Consider the following 12,095-nt stretch of genomic DNA (forward strand, 5'->3'; position numbering starts at 1 on the left):
CTTCGATCCTAAGCACAAAAGGCCATCACCGTCCGCCCATGCAGGCAGGATAAAACATGAGGGTCAATTTGAACCTCGAATCGCAACGCGACTCGGAGACTGAACCCAAAATAGTCGAAACGACAAATTCCCAAGGGCAAGAAATGGGAACAATTACTACCTGCCCGCATGGGCATAGATGATTTAATGGCAGGAAAGCTCGAGTCAAAGCCTAACTCGGAGACTGAGCCTAAACAACAGGCCAAAGCACGGAGGCCCCAACACCCGCTCACGTCAAGGATCGCACTTAAGAGCCCTCAGGCCTATCCGATCAGTTCAGGACCTACGAGGATCCCGCCAAACACTGAAACCAACCTGCTTAGTCAAAAGCAATAACATAAAAGAGATGCGGGATAAATAAAGCTTCAAGTTTCCTCTTATCTTACATACGCAAAGAAAAAAAAAAGGGCATACTCTACATCTACAGGCATGCTCTACATTTATCAAATACAAAGCGACAAAACGGCGAAATCTACACTCCGCTCCAAAGGGCTACAACTTGCTGGGTTCACTCTTCGCCTCATCAGCAAGAAGTGACCACGCGTCACGCTCGTCCACCCTTGCTCGAGCCAATTCCTCTAGGAGAACAAAGCACCCCGCACCGATCTCCTCGAGTACTTCTCTTCGGGATCTGCAACAAACATATTCATCAATCCTCTTCTCCCGGTCGAGGGCTCGCTTCAGCTCGGCTTGAGCGTCCGCAACGTCTTTCATTCAAATCACCATCTCCTGATCAGCCTTGGTTTGGCTTAGTGCCGCTTCAGCTCGGGCATCAATTATCTCAGCCCTCATCTTCAAGAGGTCAGATTCGAGTTTCCCGATCATATCCGCTTGAAATTTGACATTATCACAAGCCAAGGGGAGTTGGACTTCGAAGGCGAGGACCTTGGCTGAGGCGCATGTCTCCTTTAAAGCTTGAGCTTGCACCTGAGCCCTTAGCTCACCACAGGCAGTTCTGATGCGGTCGATGTCGCCCTTGAGGTATTCCAAAGCCTCCGTCTTTTTCTGCAACTAATATAACAAAAGGGGGGTTAACCTTGAGGGCCAAAGAGAGCAAAGCATGAGCTGCAAAAGGTTACCTGCTCCATCAAATAGTGTCACACTTCTTTTTTCATACCCCGAGAAGGGTATAAGGGAGTTTTTTCCAATTTAAGTGACAATCAAAATAGGATTATTATTTAAAAATCAGAGTCACCACTTGGGATAATTTATGGTGTCCCAGGTCACCGATTTAGAATCCCGAATCGAGGAAGATTTGACTCTGTTTATGTCTGCGAACACATAAATTCGGGTAAGGAATTCTGTTAACCCGGGAGAAGGTGTTAGGCATTCCCGAGTTTCGTGGTTCTAGCACGGTGGCTCAACTATTATTATTGGCCTAATTATTTGATTTTAAAACACTTTTAAACCTATGTGCATTTTTAACCTTTTAGCCACTTTTAATTATTTTAAAATGCTTTTAGGGAGATTCAACATTATTTAAAACATGTCTTTAACCACGCCACATGAAATGCACCCGCGGTTTGCGACACGTTCTATTTAACTTTGTTAAGAATTGAATTTGGGTCACATGAAATGTGCACCCGAGGTTAATAATTAAAAGAAAGTCAATTTAAAGAACGCGCCTAAAGCAACTACGAAGGTTCAAATTAATAACAAAGTTTGCGAGGGCCATGAAAAATTCAATTGATGGCACACCTCGATTTTAAAAAGAATTAGTATAAATTACATGAGGGCCATGGGTTATTTAATGAAAATGGCACACCTCAAATTTCTATAAAAGCTAGCTAGTTTTACGAGGGTCATGGACTTAAAGATTATATTTGGCACGGCACGCCTCAATCTAGGCCCAAATCAATCAAAGAAACACCTTGGGTTCTTTATCAAATATCAAACCAATTATTAAGAGGCCTAATTACTGAAACAAGTACAGTTGAACAAATTCCTATCAACACCTTAATAATTAAAACCAAAATCACATGGCCAATATCAGAACCCATATCCAACTTCACGATGCCCATTATTGTTCAATGGCCCATATTTGACCATCTAATGCTAGTCTAAAATGATTGGCTAACCAAGAGAAGCTAACAGCTAATATGAAACTAAGTTTCAGGCAAAGATACCTTAACACATAAATAGCAAAAAAGGAACAGTAGGCAAGCATAGAAACAAAAATTATCATCAGCCAAGACTAGTATTTCATTCAAGCACAAAATCATAGCATTTGAACATTAAATCAACATTAATCGAGGTTGACACAAGAAATGAACCTAAAATATGAATCTGAACTTTCAATTGTTCAACAGCTTCACAATTCAAAATTGAACTAGGCTGCAGACGAACAACTTGACTGAAGCTTGACAACCTCGAACCAAAACCCGCTAATGTTCCTCTTGAACCATGACTCCAATGGACGACCATTGTCACCTAAAATTTTACCGGCAACTCGATTGGATTTCGGTGTAGTATTTCGACTCGTTTTTGGGTGGTTATGGACTGCTTTTCGAGCTGATTTTAGAACTGTTTTGTACTGTTTTTCGCTACATCTTTTGAGTATTTTGAACTGGTCTTCGGCTCATTTGATGGGCTGGTTTGGGACTGATTTGCTAGAGGATTTTGTCAAGGTTCTCTTATGGGGTTGGCTGTTGCTTTGTCAAGAGAGATGGGGGTTATTTTTGAAGAAGATGGTGTTGAGATGAGGGGTCCTTTTCTGATTTCTTGTGTGCCGAAGAACAGGGGCTCGTTTTGATGATAAGGACGACCCTGTTGAAGAAGCAGCAGCGTTTGGTGGAGAAGACGACCGAGGGGGGTGGGTGGGATCTTTTGAGAATTGCGGCTGGAAGCTTTTTCAGTCTTTTGGTCTTTAGGGCGTTAATTTATTTTAGGTCCTGGCACTTATTTAGGAATTAGGTACTAATATATAGGGGTAGGAATTAGGTTAGGGATATGGGCTTAGGAATTATGGACTTGGTAATTATGGACTAGGTTCAAAAATTAGACCAAAAAATGGGTTGCTTGAGCCCAATTTTTATTCTTTCCCCGCGAACGAGACTAAAAATACGATCTCATTTATTAATTAATCCTACTTAAGTAAAATAACTATTAAAATAAGACTGACTGCTAAAACAAAACTATTTTTGGTATTTTTCAAGATTAAAAATGACTAAAAAACATTAATGAAACTATTTTTTTCGTAATTTTTATTTTCTTGTAATAAAATAAAGTAAAAGAGTCAAAATTAGTTGAAATAGCGATATTAAGCCTAAATTAAATATTTACATGCTAAAATATAAAAAATCTTGGGGAAGGTCAAAAATCACATGTCTACAACTGCCCCTCTTTGACTGGAAATACGAAGTATTTTTAGACAAAGAATGACTAGACATGTTTTTTGACCCGACCCTTATTTAGGGATACCAAAACTAAGACAAAGGGGAATGTGACCGAGCTCTGGTATCTCAGCTTCCTACATATCCTTGGCTATAAAGGAATACGGCCATGTGTAGTTCAGAAGTATAAACAGTGATGGAGTATACTGAGGTGGAGAGTTGATCAAGGTGCCGTTCTGCCAAGGTTCCGGTCCGCGGTCCTGTTATTACATCAAAAATCAAAAAATGAAAAAGGCTAGCTAATCCTGTCAACTACGAGTTACAAGATTCCTATCTATAAGTCTTCTGAAGCTTGATCTTGAGTCTTGAATGGTTCTTCATGCAGACTTTGGATTTGAACCTTGACGCTTGCTAGCTGCAGGTGCTAGTTCATTCTTCTTCAGATTTTCAGATCAAAATCGGGCATACCATGCTTGTAACTTCACACATGTCTTGAGCAGCTCACATCTTTCATCAACTTCTGCATTTGGATTCACTTCTTGCCTTTCTTTTCTTTTTTTTTTGTTCTGGATTATGACTAACTTCCGTTGATCATCTCGGACTATTGACTCACATTCTTACCACGAGCTTCTTTCGTTGCTGACTTGAATTGCATTCTGAAGTAAATTCTCTTATTCTCCAGGTAGGCACCTGATTGCCAATATTAGAACTATCTTCCTTTGAAACTTGGACTGCCTTCTCCTTGTACTCCAGGTGGGTGTTTGATTGCCAATACTTGCACTGTTTTTCCTCGAAACTTGAACTGTTTTCCCTTTTTTCCAAGTGGGTGCCTGATTGTTGAACATGAACCGTCTTCCTTTAAACATTGCTGATTTCCTTTTGTTCTCCAAGCGGGCTCCTGATTACCAACATTTACACGGTTTTCCCTCGAAACTTGAATTGCTTCCCTTTGTTCTCCAGGTGGGCTCCTGATTACCAACACTCGAATTTCTTTTCCCTTTGTTCTCCAGGTGGGCTCCTGATTACCGACACTTGAATTGCTTTTCCTTTTTTCTCCAGGTGGGCTCCTAATTTCCAACACTTGAACTGCTTTCCCTTTGTTCTCCAGGTGTGCTCCTGATTATCGACACTTGAATTGTTTTTTCCTTTGTTCTCCAGGTGGGCTCCTGATTACCGACACTTGAACTGTTTTCCCTTTGTTCTCCAGGTGGGCTCCTGATTACCGACACTTAAATTTCTCCTCCCTTTGTTCTCCAGGTGGGCTCCTGATTACCAACACTCGAATTGTTTTTACCTTTGTTCTTCATGTGGGTACCTGATTGCTTGGGCCTGAACTACTTTCCATTCTTGAAACTCGTGTTGTCTTCCCTTGCTCTCCAGGTGGGTGCCTGATTTCAGCAAACCAGACAAAACAAAAGAATTTTCTGCCCCAGTTTGATATTGGGGACATCTGTGAGTGTTAACCGATTCTTGTTATCAAAATAAATTCTAAGCTAAATTCCCTTATCCTGAAAATTTTAATCCAAGTCTCGTCTCAAAAGTGAAAAAATTTAAATGCTGAATTATACTTTCCAAAAGTAGAACTTACACTAAATCTTGTTAACTATGAAGGTCTTAAAATTTAACTAGGTACTGTAAGCACGTGATTTTTGACCCTCCCCGAGAATTTTCACATTTTTAGCATGAATATGTGAAATTGGGTCTAGTATAGCTATTTTAACTATTTTTACTTTATTTCGTTGCAAAAAGAAAATTTCAAAAAAATATATATATAAATTTTAGTTTATGTACCTCTCATAAACTTGAAAAATACAAAATTGTACTTTATTTTGGTACTTTATATAAATTCGAAAATTACAAAAAATATAGTTCTATTAATGTTTGCAGTCATTATAATTTTGAAAAATACAAAAATATTACTTCATATTTTTTTCTTTAATAAAAAACGAAAATTACAAAAAAAAAGTTTTATTAATATTCTATAGTCATTTTAACTTTGAAAAATACAAAAAAAATATTTCTTCATATTTTATCTTAATATTTAAAAAAACGAAAATTACAATAAATAAGTTTTATTAATATTTTGTAGCTATTTTAAATCTTGAAAATGTTTAAAAAAAAGATATAGTTTTGTTTAAATACTAGTCTTATTTTTGGTAGTTATTTTGCTTACATAGGACTAGTTAAGCAACGTGTTCCTATTTCTCGGGTCCCGGCAAAAGAATAATATTCGGGTTCAAACTACCCGGTTTTAGGCCTAATTTTCGGACCTAGCCCATAATAAACCGTGTCCAGGACACGTGGGGAACCCCACCATGCGTGGGGGACATATGCCTCGAACCCCACCACGCGTGGGGCTCATTTTCATGGGCATTGTATTACAAAAACACGGACAAAAGCATAAAAGGACTGGGGGAATTTTGAAAAGAGGAGGATTTTGGAATTTTAAAAGAAGAAAACGAGTACTGTTCCTCCTTCTTCCTCCTGGGCAAAACGAAGAAAACCCTACTGACCTGGACGAACGCCAAGAATACCACCAAACGAAACCAGCCCTTCCACCACCCAAAAACCACCATAAGCAACACCTCTATCACCACCCGTCACCTTCCCCGACGCCGGAACAGCAACCTCTAGCTCCACCGCGTCAACCACTGACCAACATCACCAAACGCCCACCTCCATTGACGCCGGCACCTCCACTGTCGCACCAAACAGTCCACCAAAACCTCCGACCCTAAACCATCGTCAAACAACCAACCCTACTACCCGCGACGACCAGTCGAAGACCGGACCCCTAACCATCGTCGAGGACTGTATCCTCGTCTTCTTCCTGAAGAAGAAAGGAAAAAACCCTACTGTCAAAAACAACCATCCGCAACCCTCCCCCTCGTCGGAGCCCTTCACCACAACCAGCCTCCCATCATCACCTCCAACGACCCCTTTGTTGCAGCTTCTCGCAACAGTTGCTGCGTCGAAAAAATACAGCAGTTGTTGCTGCGTTGCTGAGTAGCTCAGCCGTTGCTTCAGTCCGGTGAGGTTGTTTTGTTCGTCGAGGTCCGGTACGTCGAGGCGCTGTCCGAGGTTCCGTCGTTGTTCTTCGTTCAGAAAGGTCCGGCTTAAGTTCCGTCGGAATCGTGTTTGTCGTCCTGAGTTGGCCGAGGTTCAAAGGTTAGTAAACCTCGATGTATTAGATAAAGGAACTTTACATTAAATGTTCGAAGATGCAATATTAAGATTGGTATGGAAATTTTCTGCCTATGTTTCATTGTCTGCATTGTGGTTCATTTTCATGTTATGTTATTCTTGTTTATTTGATGTCATGTAATTAAGTTTGACTAGTTGTTCTATGACACAAGTTTGACGTTAATTTGTTCATCCTTTACTTCGCTTAGTTCATTCAAAAAATTTTATTATTAGTACATGTTATTACTAATCCCGAAATACTCATTCTCTAAAACTCTTTTATTAAACTTCTAACAAGTTATGAGATTTTAGTTGTAAAGAAGCTGTAAGGTTTAGTATGGTTAAAAGCGTAAAAATGGCATCCCTTTAAAAATATAATAAAATAAAATAAATAAATAAGTAATAATAATAAAAAAAATAAAATGAGACGAGCCTCGCCGAATAAAAGGGACAAATTGCGGGGCCCTCACAAAATATATGTATTAAATACTTAGATTCCGGGATGGGTCGTTTAGCAAATTTCACGGCCCTACCCCAAAATAATAATGCGCTAGTTGCTTTAGGCGCGCCTTTAATAATGTTATCTCCCTAAACTCGGGTGCACATTTATGTGACCCAAATCCAAATCTCAACGGAGTCGAAATATGTCTCTAGTCACGGGCGCATTGATTGTGGCGTGGCCCGAGATGCATTTCCATGACGTTGCAAATTCTTTAAAAAATAAGAATGAGATGAGCCTCGCCGAATAAAAATACAAATTGCGGGGCCCTCAGTAAATACTTGTTTAAAATTACTTAGAATTCAGGAGGGTCGTTTAGCGAATTTCGCGGCCTCCGCAAAATAATAACGCGATAGTCTCTTTAGGCGCGTGTTTAATAATTTACTTTCTTAAGCTCGGGTGTGCATTTCATGCGACCCAAATCCAAATCTCAAAACATCAAATAAAAATGCGCTCCGGATTGTGGGTGCATTTCATGTGACGCAGTCCAAAGACGTGTTTTAAGCGATGTTCACATTCTTGTAAAAACAATGATAATAAAGCGGTAAAAAGTTAAAATTGGCACATTGGTTCATAATTGTATTTTAAAATCAGATAAATAAGCCGAATATAACAGTTGAGCGACCGTGCTAGAACCACGGAACTCGGGAATGCCTAACACCTTCTCCCGGGTTAACAGAATTCCTTATCTAGATTTCTGGTACGCAGACTGTAATATAGAGTCATTCTTTTCCTCGATTCGGGATTAAAATTGGTGACTTGGGACACCCTAAATCTCCCAAGTGGCGACTTTGAAATAATTAAACCAATCCCGTCTCGATTGTCCTTTAATTGGAAAAACTCCCCTGCGCCCTCGGGCGCGGAAAAAGGAGGTGCGACAGCTCTGGCGACTCCGCTGGGGACAATCAACCCAGAACCACTGGTTCAGGGTTAAGAATTCGAGCTGGAAATAATTGTTATTATTTGGCTTTATTTATTATCTGTTTTTTTTACGTGTTTGAGCCTAATGTGTTAAATGCTGCTTTTACTGCTTTGATATTATTTGGACTGTATATATAAACTGTGCCGAAACCCTTCTCTTCTCTCTTGAGGAGCGCACGCTGGTCGTGGCTTCTTTCTGTTAGTGTCATATGCCCAAAATAGAACGAGGATTCGGAGGAGTTGCAAAATCGGATGGCCTTTTGGTTACCGGTACACAGCTCCCATCCTTGGCTCGAGTTGTCCGCTCGGGTAAGCCAGGTCTAGAACAAACACCCAGGTTCTGAACTTAGTATAACAAAGCCACATGTCGGATCCCTAGTAGGAACGTTTATTTGCGTCATGTGCATTTGACTTAGGGGACTCAACACAGGGGTTGGGTCCGTCTAGGACAAGCAACCTGAAAATAATAGACCATCTTTGGCATCCTATGTGCTACATGTTGTATTTAGTCAAGGGCGTATGGGTCATTTGGTCATTTCCAGCATGATGTTATTTTAATCAAAGCATGGGGAACATTTGTGGAATCCAAGAAGCCTTGGAATTCCCTATGTCCCCCACGCTTGCTTTTTGGGAAAACACATGGGGAACATTTGTGGAATCCAAGAAGTCTTGGAATTCCCATATGTCCCCCACGCTTCATATGTTGGGAAAAGCGCATGGGGAGCATTTGCGGAATCCAAGAAGTCTTGGAAATCGTTATGTCTCTCATGCCACATTTTTGAAAGAAATAATAAATATAAAAAAATAAAATTACAAATAAAAACAAAGCATGAAAATTCAAAAAAGATTTTGTATGTTGTCATCATTTTCCACATATAAGAAAATCGTGAAAAAAGGAGAAAATAACAGCATAAAAGTCCTAGTAGAGTCGAAACTCTGACGAAATTTTGAAAATGAAAAAATGTCTTGTTAGTTTGTTATATTGAAAGCAAAGGAAAAATAAAAATAAAAAAAAGATCATCATTGTTCTGTCTGGTTTTTTTAAAATATTAAAGAAAATAATTTGTTTTGCCATTAAATGAAAATGAAAAAGAGTTTGGTTCTTTTTTTTAAATGTTTTATTTTATTTTATTTTGCTTGTCTATGAAAATGCTAGAAATAAAAATAAAAAGAGTCCGGCGTTGAATGTGATTTTATTATTTGTTCCAAAAATAAGTATATATATAATCCAAAAAAAAAAAATTCAAAAGAAAGTTCAAAATTCAAAAAGATAAAATAGATAAATAAAAATCCGAAAATATTTTGATTCTTCTTTAGAAAATTCAAAATTCAAAAATATTTTCTTCTTTTCTTTAGAATAAAAAAAAATGAAAATTCAAAAAATATTAGTCTTTCTTTTAAAAAGAAAATCAATCAAAAAATAATATTTCCTTGCTTCTTTTAAAGTAGTTCTTTTAAACGAAAATTCAAAAAAAGAGTTAGTTCATCTGCTTAGTTCATTTTCTTATTCATTATTCGCCCGAACTACGCGGGTTTGATTCTCACCGGATGTGAGATACGTAGGCAACCCTCATCGGGTCCAACCCCACCTTTTGCTAAAATAGCCAAAAATCAAAAATTTTAATCTTGTCATAAATAAGTCGGGTGATGTCCAACCCACTTTTTGCTAAAATAGCCAAAAAACAAATAAATAAAAAATTATGTCAAATTTTAGTTTTGTCATAAAGAAGTCGGGTGACGTTGTTTTATCAAGACATAGCCGAACGTTCCCGAAAGGGACGCCGGAAGGCTGACTTTGCATAAACAGCCACTTTTGGGTCATTTATAAGACTTGGTCCAGTTGACCCCCACAGCCTAAAAATCTTCGTCCCCGAGACGTTGAAAGGCCGTGTTTGCAATATTGACTTTTCTAATTCAAAAACGATAAAAAGAGTCATAAATAAGTCAGGTGATGTTGTTTTGTCATAAATAGCCGAATGTTCTCGAAAGGGACGCCGGAAGGCTGACTTTGCATAAATAGCCACCTTTGGGTCATTTTGAGTTGACCCACACAGCCTTAAAAAAGCTTCGTCCCCGAGACGTCGAAAGGCCGTGTTTGCAACACCAAGGTTTTGTTATAATTTGAAAAAAAAAGAGTCGACGGTCAGGTGAATAGCGTTCAAATTTTGTCATAATAAGCCGAGCCAGTTTCGGCCGCGTCTTAAACCGTTCTAGCCGAAATAGCCTTAGAGTATCTTTCAGTTGTCGAAAGGTTATTTTCGTAAAAGAACGGACAAGTTTGTAAGAGTGTCATAAAATAATCCTCCCCGGCCTCAAATTTATGTGAAATTTGGAAGGGGCCACATTTGCAAAAAATAACCATTTGGTTGCATTCGTCGAACAGAGAAAGGGAGCTGGAATTTTGTTTTTGAGTCTACCAATCTTTTGATTAGAACATGCGGTTTGTTTGATTTTCAAGTTTGCGGGTCATCTTTAAATCCTTGAAACCCAGTTTGTTCTAATATGAAAATTGAAAAATGTTTACTGTTGTTTATCTTTTATTGTCCGAACTACGCAAGGTCTGATTCATGCGGGGACATGATACGTAGGCAATCTCCATAAGATTCGACCACCACTAAAATGAAAAAAATAATAAAATAAAAATAAAATAAAATAATAATATAATAATAAATAAATAAAAGAGAGTGTGGAAGATTTTCCGGGGGCACAATTGCCTAACTGCTTGGGTACATTTTTGATATATGATTGTCTGTCCAATGCCCTAACACTAACGTGATGACTTCCCTTTGATGTGTCCATATATAGAGAGTGGTTGGTTGTGGTAACTCCTCCCTGCAAAGCAAAGTCAAAAGACAATGGATCAGAACCGCAGAACCGAGTGGGTCGGTACTGATGACCGACAACAATTGGTCAAACGGAACAACGGGTTGGTGGAAGAAGTAAAAATGCTGAGACAACATGTGGCAGACATGTATCAGGCATGGATAACTGGAAAAGCACCGCCCCCTCCACCGCCAAGCTTCTTGAACTCTATCGCTTCCCAAGCACCCAACACCATAGCGGAAGATCCCCCATACTCACCATCCCGACCCGCTTATGACAGTTTTCCCAGCTACCCGAGTAGCTCCATCACTCCTCAATGCTTCTCCACTCCCCAACACCACTTCTTTCCCCGCCATACTTCACTTTCCAGGCACCCGGCTCCACAAAAGGCCTACCCACCTACACAAGCCTACCAAAAGCCACCTGGATCAGGTTTCCGGCCCTGTCAACATGCAAGAATGAAGAGGTTGCTGAAACGAGGAAAGGCTCTCACCCCCATCGGGGTATCTTATGCTAGTCTGTTTGAAAGGCTAAGGCATGCTGGTTCGATTGAGCCACTCCCCGCATGTACTATAAATCCGCTTGCAAGGAGCTTTGATCCGGCAGCACGATGCGCCTACCACTCCAATGTCGTAGGGCACAACATTGAGAGCTGTCATAGCTGGAGAAAGGAAGTAGAGAAAATGATCCGAGAAGGGCGGGTTGCGATTAATAACAGTGACATGGAGCACTCGAACCTCCTCGAGAATTTGCCGACGGAGGTTGATGAGGTTGAAGCTTGTAATATTGATTCAAAGCTCAGTGGCTAAAATGCCAATTTTGATAAAGTGGGAGGACGTTTTGTTCCTGGGTCAGCAAGAGAGAAGCTTGTGGTGGATCATTTTGTTGTCATTTCTGTTGTTCGGATTATCAGGGTTATGAGTTGGATGTTGTCTTGTCCAGTTTGTTTTTAGGATTTTGTTCTGGATTGTTTTGTTTGTTTTGTTATTTAAACCATTTCACCGGTAGTCTAATACAAAGTTCGGTCTTTTATTATTTCCAGTCATCTTTTTGTTTAGTCCTTTTACCATTTTTTGTTCGATGCCGATTCTAGGGACATAACATGCGCACCCAGTTTGGGCCTAATCTTAAAAGTTAATCCAAACCCTGGAGAGGTGATCAGAACAGTTAAAGAAAAATAAGAACGGTTGAGATCATACAGAGCTCGAGTCATGTGGAACTGGGGCAAGTTAAACACAAAGAAAACCGTTAAAAGGCAAAGATTCGCTGAATTGGCATGAGGGTCGTTCATAATAATG

General features: G+C 39.5%; 1 long non-coding RNA gene across 1 annotated transcript; it reads right to left on the minus strand.

The window, feature by feature from the left end:
• Positions 1-372: 372 nt before the first annotated feature.
• On the minus strand, positions 373-2,918 carry LOC107786143 (uncharacterized). The gene is made up of 2 exons (XR_001648061.2): positions 2,313-2,918; positions 373-1,050 (listed from the first exon to the last, which is right to left on the minus strand). It is a non-coding gene; the product is annotated as an uncharacterized LOC107786143 (long non-coding RNA).
• Positions 2,919-12,095: the final 9,177 nt, after the last annotated feature.

Source organism: Nicotiana tabacum, chromosome 20 (assembly GCF_000715075.1).
Source record: "Nicotiana tabacum cultivar K326 chromosome 20, ASM71507v2, whole genome shotgun sequence".
In the NCBI taxonomy this organism is placed as follows: Eukaryota; Viridiplantae; Streptophyta; class Magnoliopsida; order Solanales; family Solanaceae; genus Nicotiana; species Nicotiana tabacum.